The 26,218-nt window shown below is 40.9% G+C and overlaps 1 protein-coding gene across 5 annotated transcripts in view; it reads left to right on the plus strand.

Moving 5' to 3' along the window:
* Positions 1 to 26,218, plus strand: part of ELMO1 (engulfment and cell motility 1) — a 584,006-nt gene that overhangs the window by 390,316 nt on the left and 167,472 nt on the right. The gene's annotated exons all lie outside the window — the stretch shown is intronic.

Consider the following 26,218-nt stretch of genomic DNA (forward strand, 5'->3'; position numbering starts at 1 on the left):
ACTAAATATTTTTAATGAAATTGATTTTTTAGTAAAGTTTAGATTTACAAAAAATTGCAAATATAATATAAAAATTTTACACATACCCACTACCCAGTTTTTGCCATTATTAGCATCTTACACTGGAATATTACATTTGTTTCCATCAATAATAGTAATATTAACTGAAGTCCATACTTTCAGATTTCCTTGGTTTTTAACTAATGTTCCTTTTCTGTTCCACAAGCCTACCCAGAACACACTTTATATTTAGTCATGGATTTATACTCTAGGTGGTTCAGAGTCAGTCCTAGCTTATAGTGTGTCTCTGTGTTAAACTAGTTACTCTTTCTAAGGGTCTCTATTGATCATCCTAGTAAAGCATTCATAGCCTCATACTGGGAGACTCTAGCTCTAGATTACCTCCACCTAGAGCCCAGCTGTGTAGCCACTTTGTTTGAGCAAAACACAGGCAGAAACTAGCATGGGAATTTTAAAAATAGCCTGAAACAGTTGTAGTAAATAACAGAGTGCCAACTACATTCATGCACACTACTTCCACTATTACTTTTATAATTCATACTTATTTATTTTGATTTTACACACATTCCTAACCATTTTGGTACCATATACTATTTTGAAGGCTTCAAACTCTGACTCAGAATGTGTCTAAGCCTGTAAATAGCTGAAGATTATTTGAAATTCTAGAGTAATCTCAGACTGAAGACCCAGAAGATAGTGTGGACAAAAGCATTCTTCTTTTAATGGTTTTAGTAGCTGTTGAATTCAGCACAATGATAAGAGTAGAGACCCCTATGATGAGGATAACAATGATGTACACGTGTTGAAGGACATAGTAGTGAAACTCAACATCTAACTCTAGGCTCTGCTGATCTCACAGTAGCTTTTCTAGAAGCTTTCTGTGTCGTGTGTGGAAGTAAAGCTAGCAGTAATCAAGCAGCTCAGTAGTTGTGACTTACTATTCCACCCAAGAGACCGTGCAGCCTGCAGAAGAAAGTCACAGAGCCTGGCAGATCCTGGCTTAGCACTGTGACTGGGTGCAGAACATAAGGCCATTGCGAGCTCATTCATCCTCTCAACCAGTATTCACAAAAGTGCCAGCCAGCCTGTGTAGACACTAGGGGTACAAAATGAACAGAAGAGTCAGAGGCCTGTCCTGTGGAGTTTACATTCTATTCTCTTCTGTATTGCTAATTTTATTTACATTATAAAAGGATCCCTCTGGATTCTTTGTGGAAAAGAGATTGGAGCAGGAGTGGAAGAGGATGTCTAGTTAGGGGGCCACATGAGACAGTCAGTGATGAGGCTAAACCAGGTAATGGTGGAGATGGTGACCAGTAATCAGGTTCTGAATTTATTTTCAAGAAAGAGCCAGCAGGATTTGCTTGTGTATTGGATGTGGGTTTGAGAGAACAGGAGCCAAAGATGCCTCCAGGTCTTTGGTCATTTACTACAGAAGGGAAGACTGGGGGAGGGGAGAGCTTGAGGATGGAAATCAGGAACCCAGGCTTAGCTGTCTTTCTGAGGTATCTGTGAGACATCTGAATGGTGCTGACAGCTATGTAGTGAAAATACGTGTCTGGGTGCAGGGAGAGGACTCAGCGCCCAGAGACTGGATGAGATTGCATCACCCCGGGAGTGAGGACAGCTAGAGAAGCCTAGATGTGCAGGACTGAGCACTAACCTGGAGGTTAAGGATAGGAGGAGGAACCAGTAAGCAGACAATCAGTAGTTCATGAACAAGAGCCAAGAGGAAGGGGAGGAGTGATCACCACATCAAACAAGACGGATGTTCAGGAGGAGTAAAAAGGTAACGTGAAATATACTATTAGCATGGTGGAGATGGTGGCAAAGCCATAACATTCTCATTTTTACCCCTTTGTCCCTGCCATGCAGCACGTGGGATCTTAGTTCCCCAACCAGGGACTGAACCCTTGACCCCTGCATTGGAAATGCAAAGTCTTAACCACTGGACCGCCAGGGAAGTCCCAACATCCTCATTCTTAACTGAAGACAGGAATAGTCTTACTTAGGATACTTCAGGATGAATATATAACGATGTGAAAATGCTTAGCACAGTAAATGTGCAATTCACGCTAGCTATTTTAATGGGATACAGTTGATAGATCACTTTCTTGCAGGTTGGCTGTTCTGAGTGTCCCAGGTGATCTAAGGGAGAGCAGTGGCCATTGCAATCTTTGTCCTTGTTTAACAGTAAGGACACTCGTCTTCAGAGAGGTTAGAGAGAAGTAGTAAGGTTGTTGGGACAGAGGTCTTCCCAAACTGTACCTCATGGAGGATTTTCACATGTGCCCCAAAAGAGCCTATCTGCTGTATTACCAAAAAAAGAAAAAAAAAAGAAAAAATCAAAACCAACCAAACAAGCACCTGTTTAAGTCTTTGTTGGACAAAATGAGTGGATTGTAGCACTTTCCCTTACAAACATCCCATGCATCACCACCCTCCCTGGAGTCTGTCTGATGAGTATACAAAAGAGTGACTGTTCCCAGTCCCTCATTGGATAATGGGGATGGCATTCCTATAATGAAGAGGCAGAAATATGTAGTTCACAAACTGCAAAACTGAGAACCTGAATTCTTTCTCTAGAGCCAGCAACACCACTGGTCTTTGGCCCAGCCCCTTTTTCATGTGACTCTCCTATGGCCACAAATTGCATTGGTCTCAGTCCTGGTTGCATGTGAGAATCATTAGGAAGCTTCTCAGTAATGTCCTGACTCATGCTTTGATGATTTGATTTCATTTATCTGGGTTAGGCCCAAACATCAGTAGTTTTTTGCAGGTAAGTTTATGGAGACATAATTTACATTTGGTAAAGTTCTTCTTTCTTTGTGTACAGGTCCTTGAGTTTTGACATACATATAGTCATGCAACCAGTGCCATAGTCAACACACTGATTATTTGCATCACCCTAAAAATCGATGGGCCACTTTGAATCGATGGGTTGACACCTCTTCCCCCACGCCCTGTAAACCACTCATTTGTTTTCAGTGGCACTGGCATTTTTTAAAGTAGACTATTCTAACATGTATCCAGGGTTCAGAAACATGGTCAGCAGAGCTGCCTTCAGCCTTTGTTAAAATTCAGGGACAAAGCAGAGGAAACCTGAGGTGTTCTGTTAATACATTCAGGAAATCAATCAGTTTATTTCAAGCTTATGCTCTATTAGCTGAGAGAAGGCCCATCTATTGCTTCCAATTTTCTGCAGCTGTTTCTTTGTTTTACTAGTGGTTTGAAGAGAGAAGCGAATGGAGATTCTGAGGCACTGATCAGGGAGGGCAGACTTCCTGTACCTGCCATGGTGGTGGGCAGTGTGAGGTGACCAAATACATACTCATCTTTTCTAGGTGTCCACACTGTCCTTAGCATCATGAACACAATGGCTGTTGTTCAATGCACTGCCCCCCACCTCCCCACCCCCCCACCCCCACCTCTGCTTTCCTTTGCCACACACAGACCTCAAATGTTTTGGTGATAACTCAGAAGCCCACAGTAGTTCAGCAATGTAGGCAAAGACCTTCCTGTTTGAAATATACCTTGTATATTTCAGGGGCCTGCTCTCTGTGCATGATGAATAAGGCCTTCATGTGTTCAGGCTTATGGCTATAAAATGACAAATGGCAACATTAATCTTCACATTGTTCCCTTCCCCTAAGGACATTATAGAGACAGCCAAGGTCGTGCAACCATGTAACCTGAGTGTTGTTTCTCCTTATTCCCTCTCCTATACAGGATGTTGACATTACCTATTATATATGCTACACTCTTTCCTGATCTCCCCAACTTCCTATTTGCAAACAGCTTTTAGACTTATATTGAATGGTAATGATACAAGTAGAAAGAAACACAGCATTTATTCCTTATACCCACCATTTTTGACTGACGGGGTGGGCAATAGAATGTCCTCTTTCTCCTTCGCTGGTGGAGAAATACACCAGGTGGCGGCAGCATAGTGTGAGAAGCATGAGTCCTTCAAGTGTGGGACTGGCTTTATTGTACCAGGGCGCACTGCCGATGAAGTACGATCTTGGGGAGGAGGAGGAGGGATGTGTCACTCTTACAGTGTTGTCTATCGTATCAGGCACACACTGATCACAGTCGGGTGCATTAGTGTCCGTATTTTTGCTGTTTCTGTGTCAGTTAATGTTTTTATCATAATGATACTAACTCCTTTCCATGTGGTCTCCTTTCTGTTGGTCGTGGGTTGGAAGATCTATGCAAGAACTCTTCATACAGCATCACAGCTACTTTGAACAACATCACCCCTTCAGTCTGTGGCAAATGGGCTACTGATGAGAAAAAAATCATCTCAGGTTATTTCTACTTGGTTTTAGTTTTGTGCTCTGAGGATGGTTTTGCCTAGTAGGAGGTTCCTAAGCCGAATATCCATCTTTCTAAAACGGCACTGTCCAAGAGGTTAGCCACTCACCACATCTGACTATTGAAATTTGAATTAGGTAGAAATAAATAAAATTTAAAAATTTAGTTTCTCAGTCATACTAGCAACATTCCAGGTGCTTCCCTGGTAGCTCAGACAGTAAAGAATCTGCCTGCAATGCAAGAAAAATGGGTTCGATTCCTGGGTCGGGACGATCCCCTGAGAAGGAAATGGCAACTCCAGTATTCTTACCTGGGAAATCCCATGGATGAAGAAGCCTGGTGGGCTACAGTCCATGCAGTCACTAAGAGTCGGACATGACTGAGTGACTAACACTTTCACTTCACTAGATACACACACACACACACACACACACACACACGCTTCCAAGATTACAGGAAGTTCTTCTGGAAAACACTATAATGCAATACCTTTCCCAAGTAAAATGAGATTTTTTTAAGTCATTGCATTTCCAGTGATTTTGTATTGGAGCCTACATTTTATCTTAAATCAACATCATGTTGCTCCTATAAAGAGAGGAGATAAATACAAGTCAAAAGTATGTAAAACCAAAAAATTCATTTATCCAAGTGAATCATGTGGGTCATAGTGTTGATTATAAATGATCAGGAGGAATTAGGCATAGACTGAATTAACTGGAATCAGGCTATGGAAAGATTTCCATAAGGAAAGTGCATAGTGACCACCAAAACATACCTTCCTTCCTAATTCTGATGATATTGAGTTATTCTTTGTGTTCTGTATTGCTTGCTTCTGATGGTGATTCTTTAACTTCAAAGGTCAAAATTGCCTTTGCAGAATTTCAATTTCCCCTCATGTCTTGGTCAGTATTAAGTAAAAATATGATGATCATGGGCTTTTTTGCAATTTTGTGGGAAGGGACCAAGATACAGTTTGCTGAACATCCTATCCACCCACATTAGCTGGACCCACAGTGGAGATTCAGGGCAGGAAATGCCCTGGTGTAGATGCCATCCGTGTCTCTCTTCTTCATGATCTATGGACAGAGTGCTTCAGGGAGCATGGAGAGAATATGGCTGTTATCATCAAAAGAGCATTGACATTTTGAAACAAAACTAACCTTACCTCAGACCATGGCATCTCATAAGTCTGTACATCTCACCCCTTGGTAAACATATGATGTAAAGTGCCCCCCATTTTGTGATCCTGTGTGCCCAGGAGAGTGTCCTTGCAAACTAAATCGTAGTTACTTACGTAAAGCAGCAATGATTTGTTTCACTAAACCTCATCCAGAATTTTTTCTAATCCTTTGAAGAATAAAAAGAATGTCAAAGTTTCCTGAGCTTAGAAAAGTGATATTAGAAGGAAAATCTCTAAGCAAGGAAGAAACCTGTCATACCAACATCTGTAGTTACAATGGTAAGAATTAAGGGAGACAAGAAAATCCATTCCAAAATATGAGCATCTTTTGAGTCACCAGCAAAATATCTGAACAAAGTTTCCATTAAATTAAGAGAAACTGTTCTGAGAAACCAGGGCCCACCTGGGTAGAGTGCTAGAGTATAAGAATCTGCACAGTCAGGTCAGTGACCTAAAGCTTCCAGGGGCAGTATGAGTCTGGGGCCGAGTGCACATGGGATTTGAGCCAAGTAGGAAGAAGTAGAGATGAAACTGTCTTAAAGAAGGGGTGGTGAGAGATACACGTAGAAGTGGAGGGGCTGAGGCAATTGTTGCCAAGGGGCTCATGGCTTCCTTCATGCTTATTTTTTCTTTGGCTTCCATTGAGGTGGTCTTTGTGTGGTCCCCTGATTGAAAAGCACGGGCCATACAAGTGAATTAAAGAATGTATATTTTTCAGATATGGGGGGTGATGGGCAGAGCAGATGGGTCCACTTAAGCATAGTGTCTGATAAATTGAGACCGTCCTCTCTGGAAATGTTTATTGTCCTCTTGATTGCAATGTCCAATCAGTGTGTTTCATATAGGTTGTGTTTTGCATAATTTCTGTAATTTCTTTATTCTATATTAACACTTTGGGAAGTGTCAGTTGCCCAGATTAGCCATATCCTAAAGCTATAGATAAATGCATCTGAGTATACTTTGCAATATCATTCATTCAGTCAAAATGAGATGATGTCTTAAAGCAAAAACAAGAAAGCTTTTGAAAATGACCCATCTTGTTAGTAAGAATCTCTGTATTATACATGAAAAATACTCAGGAAGAAGTCCAGAACTTAGTAGGGATAGAAAGAAATATTTATAGATATAAATTTAAGGTATTGCTCCAACTGACCCACTGTCATGTGTCTATTTTCATGTCCTTAGAAAACAGACCAAATTTGACTTCTGACTCAGGTTTTGGGTGATGATGGAGTCAGGCTAATGCCTGATTCCTATACGTTTGGTCACAGACTGTTATTTCCCTCAGTTCATTTCTCACTACCCTATCCCTCTTCTTCATGTCTGAATTTTCTCAAAAACAAAGCTGGCCTCTCTAGTCTGTGTTACAAGGTTTTTTGCCAATGGCTGCAAGCCCATGTCCACTCTGCTCAGGCCATCTGATGGCCTGATTCCTGGCCCCTCTTACTGAGTTCTTATCACAGGCGATGTCTGTGTCTTCCCCTGATAACAGCTCAGTTATTCTCCAGGCTCCTCAGTCATAGGTGTGAGTGGATAGGACTGGCTAGAACCCAGTGAAAGCACTGCTGATCATGTTTTTGGATGAATTGGGGAAGGAAATGCAAGCATGAATATTACTCTGGAGTAAAACCAAAAAGCTTTTGAGGTTATTGAAAATAACAGAAAACATGATGCACAGGAACTGTTGACGTCAACCTAATCCCACGAGACACCTCTTCATTGCAGATTTGCTTTTGTTGAAACCTTAAAGGGCGTATTCTAATCTTTTTACATAGAAGAGTTTCCATTTTATTTTCGGTGAGGCTAACTAGCAGATGCAGAAAATTCCATAAATAAATTTTTAACCCCTCATTTTACTATTTTATTAGAAGCTTATCTTTTATTCTTTAACAACCCCACCGTTTTACCACCCTCTTTCCTCAGCTTCCCATTTACATTGGCCACTTTGTTCTCCTACAATTTCTGCAGACACGGGCTCTCGACATGATTTTTGTTTCTTTTGTCTTCTCATCCACATTCAATTTGTTGAAAATATGTCTTGAATATTTCCCTGTCATGGAAGTCTAAACCCTGGTTGTATCCCTTCTGCGTTACTAGATCCTTTCCAGAAGTCTTCCTTCAACACCCAGGATTTTGCATGTATTTTTTAAAAAAGAAAAAATTCTACCACCAAAATGTGTGGCTCTCCTTTGGGGACTTTCTTCTGGTTTTTTGTCATTCCCACCAATTCAGCTCCATCATCACCACCCCTGATGTTTGTAGATACCAGCACATCTTTGATGATACTTTTTAACATTTTCTCCTTTGATTCTCTCAGCTGTGTGAAGCTGTGAGAAATTAAGTCATTCACATAGAGAACATATATATATATATATATATATCTGCTTGGTACCAGAGAGTGGACTATCACTCAAGCCTTCTAAGGGTCTAATTTCTTCCTTCTACACAGCTCTGTAGCCTAATTCAGAGAGTTACTCACTGTTTACAACTTTCCTTTATCTTCTGTTGTCTTTATACTGCACTACTGAATATTTTGGATCATGTACCCCGTTCGTCCTTGGGCATTCAAAGTTTTTCTCCCAGTGTCCTCTGTGTGTTCTTTTCTTGGCTTTTTAAGAATCAATTCTGATTATCTCAGCCTGCAAAATTTACATCCCCCATACCTCATCATGGGACAAATTGCAATTCCTTTTCCTTATTCTTTATTCTTATCAGAAACCTCTATCATCAAAGACACCAATTTTGCCTCACTTCTTGATATATTAAATGTACCCTGAATAGTTATGGTCTTACCTCCTGGGAACGGACTTTCAGGGCTTGACTGTAGAATGCTGACTTTCTTGTATAATCTAGTTATACAAGATTATACAAGGTATAATCTAGTTATACAAGATTATACAAGGTATAATCTAGTGTCTGGTTTCCTCCGACCCCGACAAACACATGCTCTAGACAATGTTTTTGCTTCCTTTTTACCAAACATTCATGATCACAAAGCTTTGTTTTCAAAAGCACTTTTCACCTAAAAAATTCAAAGTGCTTTGAGCATTATGCATCCCGGCAGTGTTCCTCTGAGGTAAGTGGGTGGCAAGTATTTTTATCACCTTCTATTAAAGCAGAAGCAGAATTCACTGCACTAGGATCCCCTGGAAAGCAGAACGATGTGGACTTAGTGAGTCTCTTCTCTATTTCATTTATTGGCCGCTGTAAAACTATTCCTGATAGAACTGGGTAGAAGCATCTCCCTTGCAGGCAGGCTTCTATGCATGCTTTTAAATGGCTTCCCAGAGATGCTGATTATGGAATTTGGAGTCTGAATGTAAATGAATTTGAAAGGAGCCTGACTGGGTTCTGAAGGAAAAACACATTCAGAACTATGAATTAGATTCTCCTCATCCTTGGGTCCAATTCAAATGCCAATTCCTCTAAGAAAATAAACTTAGCCTTCCCCGGGACTCTCATGACCCTTTGCATATTCTTCTTTTGTGGCGTATATAACTCACTGTACTTTCTTCTGCCACTGATTCCATGCCCGATTTATCTCTGTGGATAGCCACTTGAAAGATTTGCTGGAATGGAATGAAAGGAATTAACCTCTATTGTTTCTAATTATCATGGAGCTTAAAAATTCTTCCATTGGCAGGTTCTGAGTGTCCTGGATGACATCTAGATGATTGCAGTTCTTTGACTGTCTTTCCACTCAGCTTTGTGCTCACTAGTTGGCCATTGATTATGCTGAGAAATGTCACTCTCCTTAGCCAAGCATTTGTCTATCATAGCCAAGAAAGAGAAGCCAACTGGCCCTTTATCAACGGTAGCTCTGGGAGACCGTTTCTAGGTACCTGTCCTGAAAGGGGCCTTGTGGGGTGTCTTCTCCTGTGAGCCTTCCTGCTCACATCGATGACATGCATAGCAGCAAAAGCCAAATGCAGGCCTCCCAGGAGCCACATGAACTTTGGATGTGCTAGAACTCCACCGTATCCTGCTGTTCTGGTGAAAGGGGCTTTAAGTAGAGTAGCTTGTGAAAAATAAATAATGCCAATTCTCCAGCCGCCCCTGGCTGCCTTAGATGTTTCTAAAAGGTGCCAATGAAGCCCACAAAATATTAGTAATGAAAAGGAAGGGAGAACAGGTTCCTTTTGTCATAAGAGTGAACTGTGACTCATACATCCTGACTCATCGAAAACATACAAAGGAAGCCAATCTGTGGGGTGCCCTCTAATAGGATGTTTCTCCAATGACTCATGCAGGCCTGGAATGAGGAACAGCCTGAATCAAGCCAAACAAGTGTATTTTTAAATATGGGAGGGCGAGTTTCCTGGTACGATATGATGAAGAGTCCTACACACTTACATGGTTATTTTAGCCCAGGCATTGAAATGTGTGGGCACGATCTCTGCAGAGCCTTCTCCTGTGGTCATGTTTTGTTTTGTTAGTGGGGAGAAATGTTTAATGATTAACTAGTGCTGGCAAGAATATGAGATTTCAGTGCTGTGTTTCAGTGTAGCAAGGAGATGGAGCCTTTTTGCAAGTTGCAGCTTCAATAATGTTGTCCCATGGGACAAGTAGCATGTCACATCTAACCATGCATTCCACAAACATTTTTGGAGACTCTAAAGACAGAAAAGGCATAGTCCTGGAGCTCCAGAGTCTTGGAATTTTTGTGGAAAGACACAAAAACAGATAGAGAATGGTGTAAATGATGGAGGGTGAGATGGAGACAGTTAGAGGTATCAGACTACAGGTAATGAGAATAAAGGCATCCCATGGAGGTGGTAACTGCACTGGATGTTAGAAGACCTTTGGAGTTATCACTGAGTAGGTGGCTCAGTAGTAAAGAATCCACAGGTAATGCAGGAGACACTGGTTCGATCCCTGGGTCAGGAAGATCCCCGGGAGGAGAAAATGGCAACCCATTCCAGTGTTCTTGCTTGGAAAATCCCGTGGACAGAGGAGCCTGGTGGGCTACAGTCCATGGGGTTATAAAAGAGTCGTACACGACTGAGCAACTAAACAACACCAACCGGGGAATGAGACGAGGCAGGGTGTTTCAGGCAGAAGAGAAACTTTTATTTAAGTCTAGAAGTCTTGTAAACAGCTTATTTGATTTAATTTGTTTGGTCATTCTATTTCCTTCTCAAAATTTGAAATTGTTTTCTCCCTCTCCCCAGTAAATACATTCTGGAAGTTTTATTTTAAAAAATGTGCAATGGGCCTATTAAAGGCTAGGCAGAGTACACACAGTAAAGACTTTGAGAGGAGCTGGGATTTTATCTAAGGGATTTTAAGCAGAGTGACTTAATTATTTTCACTATGATAAAGCACTAATAATAATAGGTTTAAATGCTTCTTATTGCTCTATCTGTATCTTGCTGTGGCAACAGATTTTCATGAATTCCTCGTGGGGCAGTGAGGAATATGAATCTGTCTTGAGGGTGGGAAGACGTTTTGAGGTCTTTGTCACCATCTGGTACAGCAGACAATGAACACTTGAACCCAGCCCAGAGGCAGCAGGAGGGGAAAGGAGGAAATAAATATATTCAGAATACTAAGGTGACTGAGAGAGGAGTCCAGTCGACCGTGGATGACTAAGCATAGGAGACTGCTTGGATGGGGAACCAGACTAGATAGAAGGGATGAGTTCAGTTTGGGTCATTTTGAGTGTGAGGTGACTAAGGGATATCCAAGCAGACATGTCCAGTAAGCAACTGGTTATCTGAAGCTCAGGGCAAAGTTCTGAGCTCAAAAACGAGATTTGACAACAGTGACCATGGGAGCCACAGGAGTAGTTCAGTTCTCCTAGGGCAAGAGTGAAGAGAAAAAAGAAAAGAAAGATGAGAACAGAACCTTGGGCAGAGAAAAGCACCACCCCCATCCCAAACAACAAACAAAAAACAAGTCTATGAAGAAGACAAGAAAGAACAGTGAGATTGGGAAGAACAATTATCCAGTGCTAGTCAAATCCCATGGACGGAGGAGCCTGGTAGGCTGCAGACCATGGGGTCGTGAAGAGTCAGACACAACTTTCCCTTTCACTTTTCACTATCATGCATTTCACTTTTTCCCTTTCACTTTTCACTTTCATGCATTGGAGAAGGAAATGGCAACCCACTCCAGTGTTCTTGCCTGGAGGATCCCAGGGACAGGGATTCCGTCTTGCGGTCACAAAGAGTCGGATATGACTGAAGTGACTTAGCAGCAGTAGGCTATTGTTTTTATGTTTTACCCTCTCGAGTCTTAACAGCTGCCAAATAACCTCAAAGCATTTATAGGGACTCTACATGCTAGATATAATGTCCTTCTTGCTAGGAAACATGGATACCCATATTGGGTATCCTGTGTACATTCTAGTGACAACAGGAGATGTCCTGATGATCATTTATGTGTGTAAGAGAATGGAAGTGATGTCAGAAGCACCCTCTGTTTTTAGAGAATTGGGAATTTTTATAAAATCAAAGTTCTCAAATGCTTTTGTCCTAGGCGAGGGAGAAAACTATTTCAAAACATGAAGAATAAGATCGTATGACCAAAAAGTAAAATAAAATAACTGTCTACAAAGAAGGGAAATGAAAGTGTCTGAGAGCATTACATTTTATTTCATATGGAAGGAAGGACTGAGAATTTTCATCAGAAAATCGTCCTCTTGAAGTTAAAAGCATCTTATTTTAGTCTTATCCTTAGTTCGGTTTTTCATTAAGATATGTTCTTATCTAAAACGATGTCTTTTTGGTGAGAGTTTAAAAAGAAAGAGAAAGATGATGGCTAAGAAGCTGAAGGCCAAAATAACTTTTGTTGAATTTGGCTTAGAACAAGTTCAACGGCAGGCAGTCTGTCGTTGGATAATAACCACCTGAATATATAAGGATGTTAGAGAAACTTTAGAACTATTATTATATCTCAGCAAGACCATGGAGGAAAAAGCTGCAGACATTCAATATAAAAAGAATGTGGATAACAAAGGGTTAAAATATATCTTTGCCATCAATTTAAGACTGACTACAGACACACATTCCTGAGGCAGAAGCTATGTATGTGAACCTGTCTCATAGGCCCAACAACAAGAAACCAATGTTTCATTCCTTGGAATACTAATTAGCCCACAGTCTGTAAGATGAAAAACTAGTCTCATTAAAGCAATAACAAGAACTTAAACCTAATTTTATTAGTGCTCTTTAATAGTGAAAATAATTTTATCAACTGCAGAACTGTATTCACTTCTTGGATGTCCATGTATTCAAGATAATGAGATGCACTCTGGGACCACACCCAGAGTGAATGTGCCACATTTTTACTCAAATTTATTTCCCAAAATACCACCAAAACACCGATGCCTGATTTTTTTATTTGTTTGAAGCTATTTCTGTGAAATAGAAATCCAGTTCCAACATAATTTTTTAAAAGAAGTTAGAGTGCATGGGGCTATTTTTAACAAATAGAAATAATATAATTTGACTACTTACCCTAAACCTGAGACATCTGGGGTAGTCATGGATATGTGTGTGATCACTCAGGGTCAAAGGAGCTCAATGGCCTTATTATGTGAATACTGCTGAAGCTCTCATTGCTTCATCAGTATTGTAATGGTTAGGACAGCACCAGCAGCAACTAGAACGCTACTAGGGCAAGGAGACCTCCAAGAACACTGACTACGCATATATTCAGAGAACAGCCTCTGCAGGCTGAAGCCTCCAGACTTACTTTCTGCCCTGTCTCTCTCTGGCTGTGTGACCTCAAGTAAGTTACTTACCCTCTCTGTGCCCCAATTTTCCTCACTTGTGAGACAGAGTTGAGAATCGAACTTGTCTCAAATGAGAATTAAATGATTTAATAGTTGTAAAGCACAGAGAACAGAGGCTGGAATATATTAAGTGCTATAGAATTGTTTGATTAAAAATAAATTGGTCTCATTAGCTTGATTTTCCTAATCTTCCGTGCAAATTTTCTATCTTCTTTATTAAGAAACCAATGAACAAATAAAAGGTACCTGAAATTAAAAGTCTATGAATTGTTGAATTTTCCCCTGGCATTGAAACAGTAACGTTTTCGTGGGAATACATGTCTGCCATAGATAAATTGGAAAATGCAGCATTCTTACCAACTGTAAGAATTGCATATCCAAAAATTACTTTAGTTTTCAAGATTAAGTGTTCATTAAAATAATGGCTTGGAGAAGAAAGAAATGGAATTAAATTTATTTTTATATCACAGTAAATAGGCGTTCTAGAAAGTATTAACTTTGTGCTATAAAAATCTTCCATAGAGGGGAATTAATGTGTGTTGAGTAGTTTGATAAGAAGGACTCTGGACCCAAATTATTGTTAAATCCTGGCTCTGCCTCTTCTTAGCTCTGTGAACCAAGCAACATCACTCTTCTGTGCCTTGTTTTCTCCTCTGTACAGTTAAGGTGATAATAGCTCTACCTCCTTTATGCAATTGTAATGAAAACTAAATGAGAAAATACTTGTAAGGAGCTTAGAACAGTTCTTCTGCATGGCCACTGCAATGGTATCAAGTAAATAACAGCTTTCTAGGCTACTCACCTTCTAACTTGCTCTGGCAGATTTCCCAAGTGACTGGTAATTCAGACTATGTCCTTTTCAAGTTTTCCAGCCAGCTGTTCCTGGTTTGATATGTAATGCTTTATCTTTTCATTTCCTCTTTTCTGGGGTAAATCTCAGTCAAGTGCCTGTGTGAAGCCTGACTTTTTCCTACATTATTAACACGATGCTTGAGGATACACTTCTTGGGCTGGTGCTCTGCTGGATACACTGCTTGGCCGCTCTGCACAAACCTGCCCACGTGACTCTGGGTAGGAGAGAGCCGTACTCCTTATATGCACTCTTCTTTAAGAGGATTGATGGAACTATATATAGGCAAAAAATTAGGGGTTTAAGTCTGTTTTGATCACTGACAGAAATCTTCATCCTCTCAAAGCCCACATTGGCAAAAGCATGATTGTCACTGGATTATTCTCTTCACATCCCCCATATTCCCTTTAATTCCCCATGGGTAGGGGGACACATTGTTAACACTGTCCTGCAATTTTTGAGGCCATATGTTCCTTGTAACGAAGTCTGCTCAGGGCTCGAGATCAGCACTGAGTTCCGGTGCTCCTGCTCAAAGCCACATGTGGTAACTGAGGTGGGCGGGGAGAGGGAAAGAGGCCCCTACCCTGGGGCAGGACTAGTTGTTGGCAGTTGATCTACAGGAGGAGGGTTATATACCATAATTTGGGTACATACCAGATTTGAGGCGTTTTTGTTGTTGTTGTTACATTTATGTGATTAATCTGCTTCCCTTATAAAATTCCTCATTTTTCTTTTTTTTTAACTTTTTAATTTTATATTGGAGTATAGCCTTTTAACAATGTTCTGATAGTATCAGGTACAGAGCAAAGCCAATCAGCCACACATATGTATGTATCCATTCCCTCCCAAACTCCTCTCCCATCCAGGCTGCCACATAACTGAGTTCCTCTGTGCCATACAGCGGAGAAGGCAATGGCACCCCACTCCAGTACTCTTGCCTGGAAAATCCCATGGGCGGAGGAGCCTGGTAGGCTGCAGTCCATGGGGTCGCTAAGAGTCGGACACGACTGAGTGACTTCCCTTTCACTTTTCAGTTTCGTGCATTGGAGAAGGAAATGGCAGCCCGCTCCAGTGTTCTTGCCTGGAGAATCCCAGGGACGGGGGAGCCTGGTGGGCTGCCGTCTATGGGGTTGCACAGAGTTGGACACAACTGAAGCGACTTAGCAGCAGCAGCAGCAGTGCTATACAGTAGGACCTTGGTTCTCCAGCTTAAATATAGCAGTGTGTACATGCTAACTCCAGACTCCATAGCTCATTTTCTATTAAGAGAGCACCTATACTTGGATTTCAGGATATTGGTAGAGAGGATACAGAGGACTGCGTCATTTTGTAGGCTGGACAATTTATTTTAAAGTAGTGGGTGAAGCATGTATGGGGCCTTCCAAAGTGCCCTATCACAGCAAGAGTGCCGAAATGTGTGTTATACAAAAGTTGGGAACTTCTCTCATCCCATTTTATTAACAGTGCATGAAGTGGGGTGTAATGGAAACCACATAGAAGAAAAGCATGTCTAGGGAGGCCGAAGAAGGAGGAAACCAGAGAAGGCATTGTGGGCATGTGTTTGTGGAAGGCTGGCCATGTGAGCACCGTTAAGAATGCAGAAATTACTAAATCAGGATTCCTGTGTCTTGGAGGCTCATAATCAAGTGTGGGGATTCCAAGTGGATGGAAGAAATAAAAGGTCTGGAAACACAAAGGAAGCAGAAGTTGGGCAGAGCTGGAGGGAAATGACTTTAGCAAAGGGATGGACTTTGAAGGTTGACTCACTGGGCTTCATGAAGAGGGAAACCCAGGAGCTTAACATGTGCAGATACAAGTATGTGTCCCCGTGTAGTTGCTCAGCCATGTCCGACTCTTTGCAGTGCTATGAACTGTAGCCCTCCAGGCTCCTCAGTCCATGGGATTCTCCAGGCAAGAATACCAGAGTGGGTGTTGCCAGCCCTCCTCCAGAGGATCTTACCTACCCAGGGATTGAACCCACGTGTCCTACATTGCAGGCAGATTCTTTACCCATTGAGCCATGGGGCAGCCCCACAGATATAAGTGAAGAGGTTTATTTGATGACTTTATTGTTGAATTTAATGTTCAGTCCTAGGTCAGTTAGGAAAAGTTAGGAGAATGGAGTAGGGGCAGACTGGAAAGTGTTGAATGCTTTGCTAAATCATTTGCATTTTATCCTGACACCTACATGTAATCACTAAGTTTTTAAGGGGACTCAATTACTGAGTACCAAAGACATGAAAGAATGTATGCGATGAGCAAGACTTGACATGTCCTCTTTCCTTTATTTGCTATTTATTGGACTTAGGGTTACTTATTTTTAGCCTCTTTGCCAGATCCGCAGCCCTGGTTAAGGCTCTGAGCCTCAGGTAAAGATGTCATCCACGGTCATGTGATGGCACACAGCTCTTTCTTGCTGGGGCTTCAGTGAGACACGTCCCAGCCGTTCATTAATCAGCCTCTATCCCAACATAACCCTCGAGTGCCCATCTCACATGGTTGAACAGGCAATTATTAGGCAATTATTTATATCCATGCTAAATTTGCTGTATGACAGTCTCTTAATGTGTCACTTCTGAGAATAATTTTCCTTATAAAGGAAATTTCAGTAAGGGCATGCAGTAATCACTTCTTGGATGTGCTCTCCTTTGCCCTGCCTTGGACTGTCTACCACCCAACTAGAACTTTCCTCTTTGCTAATCGTTCACTGTGCCTACCAATGCTGCAGCCACCCCTCACCCAGGAGGTCGGCAAATTAGATTTTTCATTTTGGTTTTGTATTATTAAAGCATACTACAAACTTGATACTCTTCCCAAAGAATTCAGTTTTTCCTATTATGTTCTTTCCTTTAGACCATTCAGAGACGTATAAGTGAATCCAGAGGCAATTATTTTGTCAAGAGAGAAGGTGTCAGGATCCAGATTCTGTTTTACTGCCCGTCTTAGTTTCAGCCAGAGGACCAAGAAGCACAAACACGGAGCATGTCAGAAAGCCCATTTTTCAATTATAAGCCAACATCTAGGAGTCACTTAGCTCATTCTTATTAGAAATCATAATTTCCTGGAAATTCTGCACATTTTGTCATTTGGTAGATGCAGCTCTATAATTTTCCAGGGGGTCTGTTACTTTCATGAAGGGAGGTTCAAGTGAACAAGATTTCACACAGACTAAACCTGTGTGAATCTAAATTTAAGATTTTGGGGAAAATTGCACATCATATTTGTATTCTGCACAGCATTTTATAGCTACCATTTATTGAGTGCTTATTATATGCCAAGAACTATGCTAGGTGTTTTAAGGGACTCCTCTCACTATATCTTTACTCAGTTCTACAGATGTAAATTACTGTTATTATCATCATAATAATAGACTTGATGACATAAAGGACTTAGTTGAGAAAGTATAGAGAAAGAATTCTAGCCTCAATTCTGGTGACTCCTAACTACTTAGCACTAATGTTTTTATGTAGTTCATCACTCGCCCTTAATACACTGAAGTATCAAGTAGAGTCCAGAATAACAGGGATGCTCAAATTACCTGAATTTTAATTCCATTAAAAAGAGATAAAAGGTAGAGGAAGAAAGGTGATAGGAAGTTGTTACTTTATTCCACTCCTGATTAAAACATGCTAATGGCTTCTTATTGCAGGTGGAATAAAGCCCATGCTCCCTAATGTGTTCTACAAAGAATTAGATGATCTGATGCCTGCTGGTTTCTTCAGCTTTTACTCATTTCTCCTTCTTCTTGAGCTCAAGGTCATATAGATAATGAGTGGCAGAGCCAGCATCCAAACTCAGGCAGACTGGCTCCAGGACCCTGTTCTTAACCACCTTACTAGTTGAATGTATGGATGGATGAATGAGTGGATGAATGGATGGATGGATGAGCGAATCAGTGGGTCAGTGGACTGATGGATGGACAGATAAATGGACATGCACATGCATGGATAGATGGACATGCACATGCATGGATGAAAGGAAAGAAAGAAAGAAGGAAGGAAGGAAGGATCTGTAGATGAATGAAGGAAATGAGAGAGGGACGGAGGGAGGAAACTAATTTAAGAGACTTGTAACTCTAAGAGTTTGTATACAACCAGTCAGATCTATTAAAGCTTTTCCATCAGCATCTGCAATACTCTTCAGTGAATTCAGGATCCCTTTCACAAAAGAAAATGCACACATATACCCTTTTATCTACCTAACAGATGAAATTGAACTAAAGTCCAGGTGTGGAGACATACCCCTGAACAATTTTAGAGGCTAATACCACTTAAGTGATTGCAGTAGGATGCCTGAATAGACAGGTTATATGCTTTTCTATCCAGCAGTTAACCTGACTACATGAAATGCCAATCCCTGGCTCTAGAGGTAATGGGCAGGGCAAATACAGCACCACTTCTGAAAGCCCATCAAAATCATCTGCAGTAGTTTTTACACTGTCTGAAATGCTGTTCCTTCTTATTTGCTTAGAAAGCTCATATTCTACTCTTTTAACTTAACTTTTTATATCAATCTAATTTAAATGAATAGAAGTATTCAAATCCTGAAAGCATAACACACCTCAGTGAATTTTTTAGTAATCAGCTATCCATTTTGCTGTTCCTTAGCTCAAGATCTAGAGTATTATGCAACCACCAGAGACCCATGGGGGCTCCCCTGGTGGCTCAGATGATAAAGAATCCACCTGCAATGCAGGAGACCTGGGTTCAATTCCTGGTTTGGGAAGGTCCCCTGGAGGAGGGCATGGCAACCCACTGCAGTATTCTTGCCAGGAGAATCCCCATGGACAGAGGAGCCTAGTGGGTTCACAAAGAGTTGGATATGACTGAGTGACTAAGTACAGCAAAGCGCAGAGACCCTTGGGGGCTGCCTTACCCCCAATTTCTTCCTGTCTCTAAGAGAATAGGAGAATACCCTGTTTGCACTACCATAGATAAATTTTCCAATTTGAGCTTTACATAAATGGAATCACATAGCGTGTGGTCTTTTTAAGAGGATTCTGTTTGTTCAATGTTGTGTTTTGTATTCATTCATGCTATTGTATGCAGTATAGCTTTTTAAAAAGTATTTCTGTGTAGTAAGTATGTTGCTATATACTTACTACAAAGTCTACTATAAAGTGGTGTTGGAGAAGACTCTTGAGAGTCCTTTGGACTGCAAAGAGATCAAACCAGTGAATCCTAAAGGAAATCAGTCCAGAATGTTCATTGAAAGGACTGATGCTGAAGCTGAAGCTCCAATACTTTGGCCACCTGTTTCAAAGAGCTGACTCATTAGAAAAGATATGATGCTGGGAAAGATTGAAGGCAGGAGGAGAAGGGGATGACAGAGGATGAGATGTTTTGATGGCATCACCGACAATGGACATGAGTTTGGGTGAACTCCAGGAGTTGCTGATGGACAGGGAGGGCTGGAGTGCTGCAGTCCATGGGGTCACAAAGAGTTGGACATGTCTGAGAGACTGAACAACAAATATTGCTGTATGAATAAACTAAAATTTATCTAATATACTGAGTGGACATTTTGACTGTTTCGAGATTTGGGTTATAACAAATACAGCCACTGTGAACATTCAGATACCTTCTTATGCAGCACCAGTTTATGCATTTCTTTCGGATCGATATCTTTGGGTAGAATTGCTGTATCATTGAGTATGAATGTTTTAGGTAGACTAAATACTGTTAAACTTCTTTTCCAGGTGGTTGAGCTGATTTACACTCCTAACAACTGTTTATGAGAATTCCATTTTTTTCTACATTCTTATCCACACTTATTTTTTTAAATCTTTTCATTGTAGCCATTCTGGTGATATTTGAAAATATCTCATTGTAGTTTAAATTTGCATTTCTCTGGCGATTAAAAAAGCCAAGTATCTTTTCATGTGTTCATTGGGCACTTAGATATCTTGTGAAGTATCTACTTATGTTTTGCTTATGTTTCTGTTGAGTTGTCTTTCTTTCGCTTATTGATTTATTAGAAGTATTTATATACAACGGATATCAGTTTTTTGCCAGACAATGCTGCAAGTTTTTCTCCTACCCTGAAGTTGCCATCCTTCTTGTACCCTTTGATAAACAAGAGTTCTTGATTTTAATATAAGCAGATCAAACCTTTTTCTTTAGGGTTAATGATTGTTTTGATTCTGTTTAAGAAATCTTTGCTCACTTCTAAGTTATCAGTATTATTCTTTGTATTATATAGGAGCCTCATTGTTTTTCCTTTCACACTGAGACCTATAATCTACTTTGAGTTGATTTTTGTAGATGGTATGAGGTAAGGAGTTATAATTCATTTTTCAGATGCATATGTAATTGGCTCAGCACAAGTTGTTGAAACTTCTTTTCACTATAGTGTCACCTTTTTCATAAATCTAGTGACTGTACATATAAGACTATATCTGAAGATAAGAAGTCCCTATCCTATTTTGTTGTTCTGTTTTTCCATTCATGGACCAATATCAAGCTGTTCTTATAGTTTCATAATGTCTATCTACAAGTATAATTCTTCCAAATTTGCCATTTTAGCTAAGTACAATAATAATTATTTTGCTATTAAAACTGGTAACAACTAGCACTTATTTTATCTCAGTTAATATGTGAATCGTGTAGCACTTTAAATTTAATCTCAGCAGCAATCTGATGAGGTAAGATGCATTATCTTTTTTATAATGAAGAAACTGAGCCCCGGAGGAAGAGTAAGTTGGTTAAGGTCACATTGCTATTCAGTAGTGACACCAAGATTTGCCCAGATCAACCTCACTCTAGAATCTCTGCTCTTTTATTAACACACAACTGTGAGCTTGAGCTATGGCCTCAGGTCATTCTTGGTGAATTGTTTATCTTTTGATGCTAGAGTCTGATTTTTAGCCCTAACACTAGTTGGTATTTTTTTTTTTTCTCTCTCCATGTCCTTAAAAAAAAAAAAAAAAGCCCAGAAGGAAAGTGAACAATGGAGCACTGGATTAGACGATATGTCTTTTTAGTGTCAATTTCATACTATTTTTAGGCATGAGAGAGGATAGAAAAGAATATCCAGAGTTCTGTTAAACCAGATTTCAGGAGCTGGGAAGCGCTGAGCAGCTTTCAAGCATCTGATCCCCTGTCCTGAAATAGCAGAAGTGGAAGCTTCTGCACTGGTGGAGCTCAGCAGTGGGGAACTTTTCACATTCCTTGCCCTCACTCTCCTTGCCTCTTTTCACCTCTCCCACCTACAAAAGGTTTTGAACTTTGAGCCTCTTCCCACACAGCACCAAAACTCCAAAGCCAAGCTATTAAGGAATACCCAGTCTAAAAATAGAAAACTCAAAGGCCGCAAGGGTGAGATTTTGTGCGTAGGTATAAATAGACATTTGCATCTGTGAATTCATCAATATATTTCCCAGACTGACCCGAGAGCCACAGATAGTTCTAGTTTCCATGCTGTGGCTACCTAGTAAGATTTTGCAGCCATTCTGACACTTTTCACGGTGCTCTTGTGTTTATGATTTATCCCCTTCTTCCTGTAGCTCAGAATTTTAAAACAAAATGCCCTTTGTGTTAGGCCAGTGCTTATCTCTCTTTCAAAAGTGCACCATTTCCAAAGACTGGTTTAGTTGAAATGGCTCATTATTTCATGGTAAAAATACTCAGAATTTGCCTAGTGCCACCAAAACATGTCCCTTTAGTCACTTGCAAACGGGTTCACAGTCTGAGTATAACAAGGGTCATCGAAAGCAGGAACAGAGCTTTTCAGCATCTGAAACATTACATTTGTCTGAGAAAATTCCCATGAAAGAGCAGAAATTATATGCATTTTCCTGTGTCATCTTGTCATTCTATCTTTAGTCGTGTAATTTTCTTATGTAATGGTCTGCATTCGATGATATTAATAGATTGAAAGGGGCTGAAAACACTAACACTTTTCTTATGAAAGAAAGATTGAATACTAGCTTATCAAACGTCTCTAAGCCTATCAAATGCCACTCTGATGCCCTAATACCCTAACTGAAATGTGTCATTCAAGGAAATAATAATTTAGGACATAAAGTTCAATGCAGGTTGTAATCTCCAAGTTCTATAATTACTAATGGACATTAGGGACTTCAAAATACATTACGTAGTGTGTGTGTGTGTGTGTGTGTGTGTGTGTGTGTGTGTGTGTGTGTAACCTTACCAGGTGGTCTCATTTACAAGTAAGAAACTTGGAGCCCTGGAGCTGAGATGACCTTCTCAAGGTCACAGGGCAGCACTAGAACCCTTTCTTTGTATTCACTTTTCATTCTTTACTTCCTACCCTACAAAAGCCATTGTTCTTTGAGCCTCCAATGACCATATCTGCCTCACCTTACAGTATCCAATGGAAAATAGGAACAAATCTACTTTGAAAGGCAAAAATGCTACATAAGTGTATAGCATTCTTATTTTTCATTTTAGAAACAAAGTGTGTGGATTATAGAAGTTTTCAAAGCTTCCTATTTAAAAGTGAATTAAATGTCAGCAAATTAATAAGAACTCATTTACTCCCAGCCCTGAAAATACCTTAATATTCCAGACTTAAAAGAACAGTAAGTTGATCCTTTTTTTTAATAAAAGAGAATCTCATTGTGTTAAAAATAGTGTGCTTAAAAACAACTTGGTTCTTAAAAAAATCTATTTTTGTCTCATTGAAAATTTCTCTTTAAATTCCATTTATAAAATCATTGCCTACAAATTCAACACTTCTTCAAAAAAGTGTCTCTGTTTTCCTTAAAAAACAGTAATAACCCTTCCCTTCCCTATTTTTATCTGTGTGTTTGTTTGTTTGTTTAAATCTCCAGATTAAGGACCCTGTTCGTGAGAATCAGGCCACCTCTGTGAGCTGATGCAAGTTTAGTTTGTCACTGGGACAGCCTGGGCTGAAGGCCACTTGCTATGGGATGAAGAGCAGTGTAATTTTGTTGGCCCATAGTTGCCTTGAGCTTACTTCCTGTAGTCATGTTCCCTTTTGATCCCCACAGCCCCCTGATGAAGTTCGTTCTACTGTTGCCCCCAGTTTACAGATGAGAACACTCAGGCAATGACAGATGAGATGTGTGGCCCAGCTGGCTCAGCAGTAAGTGATAGAACCAGGATTTGAACCCCAGCAGCCTGACTCCCAGCATCTTTGCCTACTTTCGGCCAACACAAACTCTTGGACAAGCCATTTTGCCTTTCTCACTGCTCTTACCTGAAAAATGAAAGAGGAAAATAGATCAGATAATCTGGACCAGTCCTTCCTGCTCAATCATCCTCAATCCTGAATATCTGCAGTTTGAATATTTTTGAGGAAAAAAATACTACTTTTTTCTTGCCTTTAATATAGGAAAAATATTTAAATCATAAATCCCAAAATACACCAGTCTTCTCATTGTTTCTTTGGTAACATGTGAGGGAGCAAATTGTTTTTGATTTGTTGTGTGCCCATTTCTCATCACAAGGGATGAGTCCCAAAGAAGCTCAGGACGACGGGAAAGCTGTTGTCTTATGGAGGTTGAAAGAATGGCTCTGGTGTAGAATTCTGGATGTGCAACAATGATGGGCTGTCACCCCAACAATGGAAGGGCAATGACGATGGACTTTGGAGCCAAGTCAACTGAGTTTGAGTTTGCCACTTGAAAGCTGTGTGACCCTGGACAACTTTCATAACCCTTCTAACACGGTTTCTAATTTAAATAAAAAGAAATTGATGTTATTTTCCTAGAGGAAAGTAGGGCCTGAAATGTGGCTAATGACAGTGGTATGGCCATTGTTGGTACTGTCACGTGGCCAGGTATTATCCATCAACAGGTGCTGGCTGTGTAGTTGCTGTGAACCTCACTGGGCTGTCCATCAAGATCATGGTTTCTGTTGAAGGAAGAATCCAAGGAGATCTGGGAGAGTAGGTGGAGAATTTAACTTTCAAAGCATCAATCACAAGGAAATGCCCTGTGCTCTTGGTGTCAACTAAGGCAGGAAGCTGCTGCTGGGTCAACAAAAACTGTAGGTTTCCAATGCTCGTTTGGGGCCACGTACCTTAGTTGACATGATGGAAGGCTTAATTTCTTCAAGTTTCATATATAAAATGAGGATAAGCATCATGCCTACCTCCTGGGTTGCTGTGAAGATAACACCCCTAGAGCCGTTGTGAGTTACACACAATCTTCTACCACCTGATCCCTATTATTAAGGATGTCGTTTTCATCCCTCTTCACCCCAGCAAGAGCAGGGCTCGTTGTTCTCAGTTTTGTCTGGCTTGCACAGCTCCAGTAGTCCCATAAAACTTTAATTAGGGCATAAAGTACACATATAATCATACCAGTCCTGAAAAAGGTACTGCGGTAATGTGATTAATAAGTTTTTGTATGGTGATAGTGCTTTACAGTGCTGCTGTAGACCTGTAATTTTACTGGCTTCAGTGCTTATGGAAGTAAGAGTGCCAGCTCATTGCCCAGGGCAGCAACACACAACCCTCCTGCATTTACTTTTCAAGTTCCTTAAATAGCTTTGTATATCAGGTCAGGACTTCACTTTCTTCAATTCCGTCATCTCTACCACTAACATGGGCTTCCCTGGTGGCTCAGATGCTGAAGAATCTGCCTGCAAGGCAGGAGACCTGGGTTTGATCCCTGGGTCGGGAAGATCTCCTGGAGAAGGGTTGGTTACCCATTCCAGTATTCTTGTCTGGAGAATTCCATGGACAGAGGAGCCTGGTGGGCTACAGTCCATGGGGTCACAAAAAGTCAGACACGATTGTGACTAACAGTCGGCCAGTCACCACTAACAGGAGCTGGACTTGGGGTTACTCATATGTTCTTCCCTCTGATTTCTGAGATGTAATAACAGGCTTGACTAAGAACTGAGGGCCATCAGAGAACATCCCATGTTCCTGGAAGTGATCTGCTGGTACAATCTTCATTGTCATCACCACCGCTTTGTTCCATATTAATCTTTTTAAAGCACTTTCCCATGAATAGGGGAGGCAGTGGAGATTTCATTTCCACTTTTTAGTTTCAAAAATCAAGAGCCATAAAGGTGAAGTGAGCTCCTCATTGTCATGGATGGACTTGAACCCAAATCTTTTGCCCTTAGACCCAAACTTTTTAGTGTGACTGCTGGCTGCTGCTAGCCTATGCCCCTGCCTTCTCAGGAAGAGAACAGCATTTACTATCTATTCTAAAGGATGAAGACAAAAGAGGTTTGTGCATAGGTGTGCCCCTACCAGAGCGGAGCATGTCCCCGTGGTTTTGATCAGGGTTCACTCACCAGGGGCTTTCCCCAGGGGATTCTCCCTAAATAAGGTCTGTGTTCAACTACAGGAAGGGCTCCCTGACCTTCCCCAAGTGCTGTGAACCTTACTGCCGCCCCACCCCTCCTGCCCTCCTGGGCTGCTAGGGCTTGAAATTCAACCATTTGGGGCCTTGAGGACTAATTTGCCTTTAAATAGAGTTCAGTTAAAATAGAAATTCTTTCACTGTATCACACGACTGAGCGACTTCACTTTCACTTTTCACTTTCATGCATTGGAGAAGGAAATGGCAACCCACTCCAGTATTCTTGCCTGGAGAATCCCAGAGACAGGGGAGCCTGGTGGGCTGCCGTCTATGGGGTCGCACAGAGTCAGACACAACTGAAGCGACGCAGCAGCAGCAGCAACAACAGCAACAGCCTATATTAAAAGAAAAAAAAAAAAATGTAGAATCCTGTTTTGGCCCTGGGGAATCAGGGATAGGGGAGTCACAAAGCTTACTTCTTTGGGCTCCAGTAGCCTTATTCATATGACATGAACAGTCAGAGGTATTCTAAAGAGCAAATGAATGTATGTAAAAGGACTGTAAAAATGTAAGCTTGACAAAGAGCTGAGGAGAAGGGAGGGGCTGGTGTGCTGGTCTGGGAAGAGGAGACAGGTGGCCACACCTAGAATTCAGAGCACTGGGTCTGACCGTGACAAAGGAAACTTTGTAATGAGGTGGTTTGAAGGCAGTCTGACTGACTTAAGGGTTTGGTCCAGGACTGAACCTTCAAAGACACTTGGGCTGCTTCGACCTCCAACCATCTGTATCTGGGAATGTCAAACAAATGGTTAATGGTATCAGATGCTTAATGATCTCAGATGTCCCCTGCTTACTGCCATAAGAGGG

The sequence above is a fragment of the Bos javanicus genome, chromosome 4 (assembly GCF_032452875.1).
Source record: "Bos javanicus breed banteng chromosome 4, ARS-OSU_banteng_1.0, whole genome shotgun sequence".
Lineage (NCBI taxonomy): Eukaryota > Metazoa > Chordata > Mammalia > Artiodactyla > Bovidae > Bos > Bos javanicus.